The sequence below is a fragment of the Lepisma saccharinum genome, chromosome 7 (assembly GCF_977018435.1).
Source record: "Lepisma saccharinum chromosome 7, izLepSacc3.1, whole genome shotgun sequence".
NCBI lineage: Eukaryota > Metazoa > Arthropoda > Insecta > Zygentoma > Lepismatidae > Lepisma > Lepisma saccharinum.
The window spans coordinates 40,455,062-40,461,408 of NC_139235.1; positions in this window are offsets into that span (position 1 = coordinate 40,455,062).

The following is a 6,347-nucleotide window of genomic DNA, read 5'->3' on the forward strand; positions in this document are numbered from 1 at the left end:
GTATGGAACTCATCCAAGGACCAGCGGTGGTCTTGTCGGTAGAGCATCTGACAACCACGTGAGAGATCTGGGTTTGATTCCCAGAAATGGTTGGAATTTTTACGTATTGTTCCCCACATAAATGTCCCCAATAATTCACATCTGGATTGTCTCGCTGTTCTTACAAACAAAACATTTTACAATAGTTAAACTTATTGTCGTTTGAATAATTGTCTAGTCAACAAGGTGTGACATTTTAAAGAGAGACATTCAAACGTGCTGCGGTAAACAATGGGAAGACGGACTGGTGACTGTATGTTTGTTTGCCTAGCCTTTGTCTATACATTAGCCACTTACAATGAACCAAGAACTTCCTTTAGTTAATTCTCATTATTCACACAAAAATAATACATGTTCATTGAACACTGGCATACGTAGAGGGGTTGCTGATGGGGTTACAGCCCCTACCGAAATTTTCAGAAATCAGAATTTTCAAAATGCGTTAAGAACTTAAAAAAAATCAAAATCTGTAAATGCGAAACCTCTTTTAAAGTGAGTCCCGATTACGAGTTTTGTCTTTTAATACAATTTTAATAGACTGAAAAGCTCCAAAAATACGAAATATTTTATTATGCATCCTGCCCTCCAAAGTTGCAACTGAGATAAAAAACAACTTTTCTCTCTTTTATATCATAGTTGCCCTCATATTTTATGTTCAAGAATTTGTGTTAATTTTCAAGGCATTCACTCTGAAAGATGCGTGTGTTTGGAATGCTGTGCTGCATGGAAATAATAATTCAAATTATTATTAGTAGTAGTAGTATTGTCCCAGACTGTCATAAATTGCCCATTTAATTTTTTCCACAGCATTTTTCATAATATTTCATTCGTTATTGTGATTGTAACGCAGGAGCTATACAGAACAAAGTTATTGAACTAATAATCACCCCAATGAAACTTCCTGAACCATTTCAGGATGTATATTCTAGGCTATCTAGGTTAGAAAAACCCAAAGACTAAAATACAGAATAAACATCTCTTGTGTGCATAAAATTGCTGATTTCAATTAGGAGAACCACAGTTCACACATGATGGCCCTTGCTCTGCATCCTGTAATCTCAGTCTTCTGCAACATACACTCAAGGGCTCCTTTGTTGCTACAACAATGGCAAGAAGTTCAAAGGGGATGTGAACCCGTTTCATTCACGGTTGTTGTGTCTGTTTGAAAGCAAAGAATAATGTTATTATTATTACTTTGTAATCACGGATTTCAAATTTTAAGGTGTAGGAGAAAAATTGGGACAGAATCCAAAACACCCTAGTGCATTTTTCCAATTCAAATGCTACAGTATGGTGAGAGTCCAGGCAGTTGCGGCGATAAGGGGGTCAGTTGCCCTCACACTTTTTGCCACATTTAACTCCCGCACTATGCTAAACCTTATCTACAAAGGGAAATAAACTGTCTTTGTCCCCCCCCCCCTCTGTTTTGGCACCTCCTTCCTGGTTTTGGAACCCAATCACCACCACTGAGTCCAGGCAATAAATTCATTATATGCCACTGCATTTCAAGTTATGTTAAGATATTGTTTCAAGTTATGTTAATTCCTGAATATTTGTTTGCCATTGCAGGTCATAATGCAAATGTTGAGGGAGTATTTTCATCAAAATATCATCACAATGCAGGGAGCGAAATCGCTGCAAATTGGTGGGAGGGAAGGAGCAGACACACACACACACTAATATATAACATCATTAAATATGTGTCAATTATTAAATTATCAAATTATTTTATAAAACACACAATATATTATATAGACTGCAAATTTTAGATTATAATATACTACTTTTCGTGACTAAGGGGTAAAAATTAGAGATATTAAGAAGATAATTGTTTCCTGTATAAAATTCACATCTAAATTCTATTATATGTTTTATTAATGTATTTATATACAATACTTTGTGGTGGCTGACGAAAGACGATGGGAAATGGAGAAGAAATAACATGTCTGACTAATTTCTCTGTTCCAGGTTCAGGTGCTGGGTTCAGAAGTGCCCTTAGAGATGAGGCTCTTTGTTGTCCATTCTTTATGTGTTTTAGATATTATTCCAGTACAATATATTCGACTCCCAAACTAATTGTTTACGTTTGTTGTTACAACCAAAACTCTCTCCCCCCTTAGATAATTTCAGGGCAAGATCGTTGGTGGGGGGAATTCCCCCTTGTTGACCCAGATTTCGCACCCTGTCACAATAGACTATTGAGAAAAATACATATTTCATAGATTCTGTTAAAGGTTTAGTATAATTTCAGAATATAAGTACTCCTCTGAAAAATACAACTGTAGTAAGAATTGTATTGTTTACTACAGATTACAAGTTGGGAATTTTGTATTTACGAAATTATGAAAAAAGAAATATTTAAAACTGAAAATGCGTCACTTTTACATTATTTGACATTGCTATCAGCAAAGATTCTGCACATTCAATACTATGGAAGGATTTAGGCATGCGGAGGGTAGCAACAAAACTTGTGCCCAAGCTGCTTTCGCAGGAACTTGGGATGTGATGAATAGATTCTCTCGGGCTATCGACCAGGTGAGTTGTGGAAAATATTCCAAGCTTTCGAGAGCTAACGTCACTCTCATCTTCAGGGATGCTGGAGACTGTGAACAGGCATACAGAGTTTCTCAATACCATGATAACTGGAGATGAAATGTTGCTGTATGGGTACAACTGGAAACCAAAGTTCATATATCATCGCCAAAGTCCAAAAAGGCACGGCTGGTGCAGAACAAAATCAAGGTGCTAATGACTGTTTTCTTTGACTGCCATCGCATTGTGCATCATGACACAAGAAGGTCAAACAGTAACTAAGGTGTACTATCAATATGCCCTCCCTCATCTCTGTGATGCAGTTTGTCACAAGAGACAGAACCTGTGGATCTTACGACAATGGTAGCTGCATCACGATAACACCCCAGCTCATTTGTCCCATCTCATCCAGAATGTTAACAAAGTAAGGCATTGCATTAATTCGCCAGGCTCCTTACTCTCTGGACATGGCTCTATGTGTCTTCTGGTTGTTCCAGAAGCTAAAATATCCACTAAAAGGCTCCCTATTTAACAATCGAAAGGGCATTATGCACAATACGATGGCAGAGTTGAGAGGCATTCCACGGGTGTTTCCAGCAATGTCAGGCTTGTTAGGCTGTGTGTGGAAGCCCAAGGGGCATACTTTAAAGGGGATTAAGATGTGAACCACACCAGGCAAGGGACTTTATTTTCCAGGTGTAAAGTTGGATACTTTTTAGACAGGCAACGTACGTACATTATTACATTTCATAATACTTTGGGTGGGAAGGGGGTTTCCCCAAAAGATTGCTTCATCCTGCAATCTAAGATTTGAATGATGTAGCCAGTATATTCAATGCCTGATACCTGGCTGACTCTGAATCAGTAGTGAGTCATCACAATGGTTGGTTAAGGCCACAAAGAACAGTTTGTGTACAGGTGCCATGACCCTAAACCACCCCTCCCCCACCAAACTTTCCCTGCGGAGAGCTGGAGGAGAGGTCTGTGTGGTTGTAGAAGGGGGAAAACTTCAAACTTCCAATGATGTAGAAAAACACAAGAACAGAAGGAGGACAGTTTGAAGATTTTGTTTGTGGTGGGAAAAGTTGAAACTAATTTGATTAGCCATAACTTGAAGTAGCTTCTCCATAAGAAATACTTATATTTTTTACAGATTATATCTACCTTAATAATGAACTTTAAAAAAGTAGCTTCTACTTGCAACATGAAGAGAAATTCATACTCTCTTGTGCATTTTTTTTCAATTTCTGGAATAACTCCGTAAAAGCTGAAGTTTGGTCAGTTGTTAGAACGCTTCTAGTAGTGCAAATCCCAAAAGTCCCCTCCCCTCCTAACTGTGCTTCACCCCCAAGTGCCCCCCAAACATCAATTTCGCAGACACTCAGTTATTGACCCATATCTCCGTAACCAATGGTCGTAGAGAGGTAATCGTTTCTTACTCTCAATCCTCATTAGATGGGCTACAAAAAAAAAAAGATTGTTTAATTTTTCGATAATATTGGTTGTTTTGCCGTAATTTAAAAAATGATCTTTAAAAAGTGATTTTTTTCTAGTACTTTCTAAAGTTTTTGCCTTGTAATTTTTGAACAAATTAAATGACAAGAAATTGTTTCGAATAAAAGTTATAGCCTTATTTATACGCTAAGTTTTAATATATTTTTATGAAAGATGTGCCATACAATGTCTCTCCAAATGGCGGACAGCACCAAAAAAGTGTCTTTATCACAGTCCGGTGGTTAAGTCCAGAATCATTGACTATTCAATAAAAGCAAGACACTTGGTAGAATTAATTATTATACCACTTAAGACATGTTCAGTCGAGTAGCCAATGGCAATGTGCATGCTGATGGCCGCCATCTTGAAAAGAGTCCGCCATATTGGATATTTTTGATTTGATATATCTTTGGAACGGTGGCACCTGTCAACTTCAGGATTTTTCAGATATGCTCCAAATAGTGTCAACTTTCATAATATATCAATAAATCTATTTTTGGAAAATAAAAATAGTGGTTTTGTAGAAAAACTCACCATAATACTTTATTTGAATAAAGCAAGCAAAGCAGTACATGCTGATGGAAACAGCTGATAACTGTAGTCCCCTTTGCCTGTCCTTGCAAAACTTCATTGTTCGAGCCCTCTTAGGCACAGACTTACTTTTGTTGGCTTGCTCCATAGATTCCTGGGACAGAGTATAGTATCCCGAGCTTGGTTGTAATGGTCTTGAGTGTGAAGAACCCATGAACCTACTGCAGATTGCACAGAGTGTTGATGTATAAAAAGAAGTTTTGAGAGAGAGAGAGAGAGAGAGAGAGAGAGAGAGAGAGAGAGAGAAAATTCATGAAGGCTCTTTCGCAGGTGAACAATGTAAAGTTCTGTCTCAATTTTAAGTTGTTACACTGAGAGTTTTGGGCTTTTTTAGTTCCTTGCTTGCACTAGTCTTCCAAATTCAGATATCTTGAGTTACAATTGACAAGATATACATCCTTATGGAGTTTGTAGAGTACACGTTGTAGTCTGATGGGCACGTGCTGTTTTCCTCCCATGTCAAGCTTTAATGAATTCCTTGTACCCAGGCCCGTAGCTAGAATTGATCTCCAGAGGAGGCTCACGAGTTATCACTTTGTAAACCAAGTCAATTTTCAAAAGTTTAACAGGGTTAAATGAAATTATTTGTGTGTGTGTGGGGGGGGGGGGGGCGTCATTAAGTTAATATAAAATTTAGAAATATCACACAAATAGTACATTTTCTATAGGAATCTTCTAAAACATCTCTTGAAGTGTTAATTACTATCGACATCATTCCTTATTACATACTACACACTACTTTTGATGATACAGATATTTATATCATACAAAAAAAAAATGCACAATATTCAATCATAGTGCCTACTTTACATTCCACTCTCAGCTGAAGGAATAAAACTTCCCTTTGTTCCCAAAACTTAGGAACTGTTGACCTTTGCTGCAGATATGGAAGGAATGTGGATGATGACGTCCAAGTCACAGATTTCTGTCTAAACAGGAGACCGCAACAGGGGCAGCAAAGGTACGGAAAAAAGCTCCTCTGTGAAAGAACACTCTATAGTCTATAGAATCTTCTAAATACTTGCCGCGCCGCTACTTCGACTTCAGCTCATAAACAAGATGAAGTTTATGTTCTGTGAATTTATCCTTTACCAAGTTGTGAGCAAAATAATATCTGCTGTCTACATTTTCACTCTTCACTGCAAACAAATTATACAAAATAATTTTACCTAATGTCAAAGGGGAGTTCAGCCTGGCTACGGCCCTACTATACAAGAACTTCTAAACTCTATACAACCTACTAAATACAGGGTGTCTACAAATAATTGAAGCAGTTTCACGATATTACTGTATGTGTATTATTGAACATATTGTTAAGTAACTTTACAGTTTTGTAGAGAAACTCAACAAGTTTTGTGACAATTACAAGTGTTCGATATGCCCCTCTTCATGATTCTTCAGACATAAACTTAATAATCAAGTTCTTCCCAAACGCGATGAAGCATTGCTAGGTCACTCTGTAATGGAGGCACAAACACTAGATCCTTCACATAAAACCCACACACAAAAAAACCACCGTGAGGCAATGACAACAGTTCTTGATCATTATTTCCACAACGACCGACCCATCAGTTTGATAATCTGGTGGTTAAGATTTTGGGGACAACGTGATGGAGCTGGGGTGGAGCAAACTGGTGGATAAAGATCTCACTGTCTGTCTCCAACTGTGGCATGAGTCAATTTTCAAACAT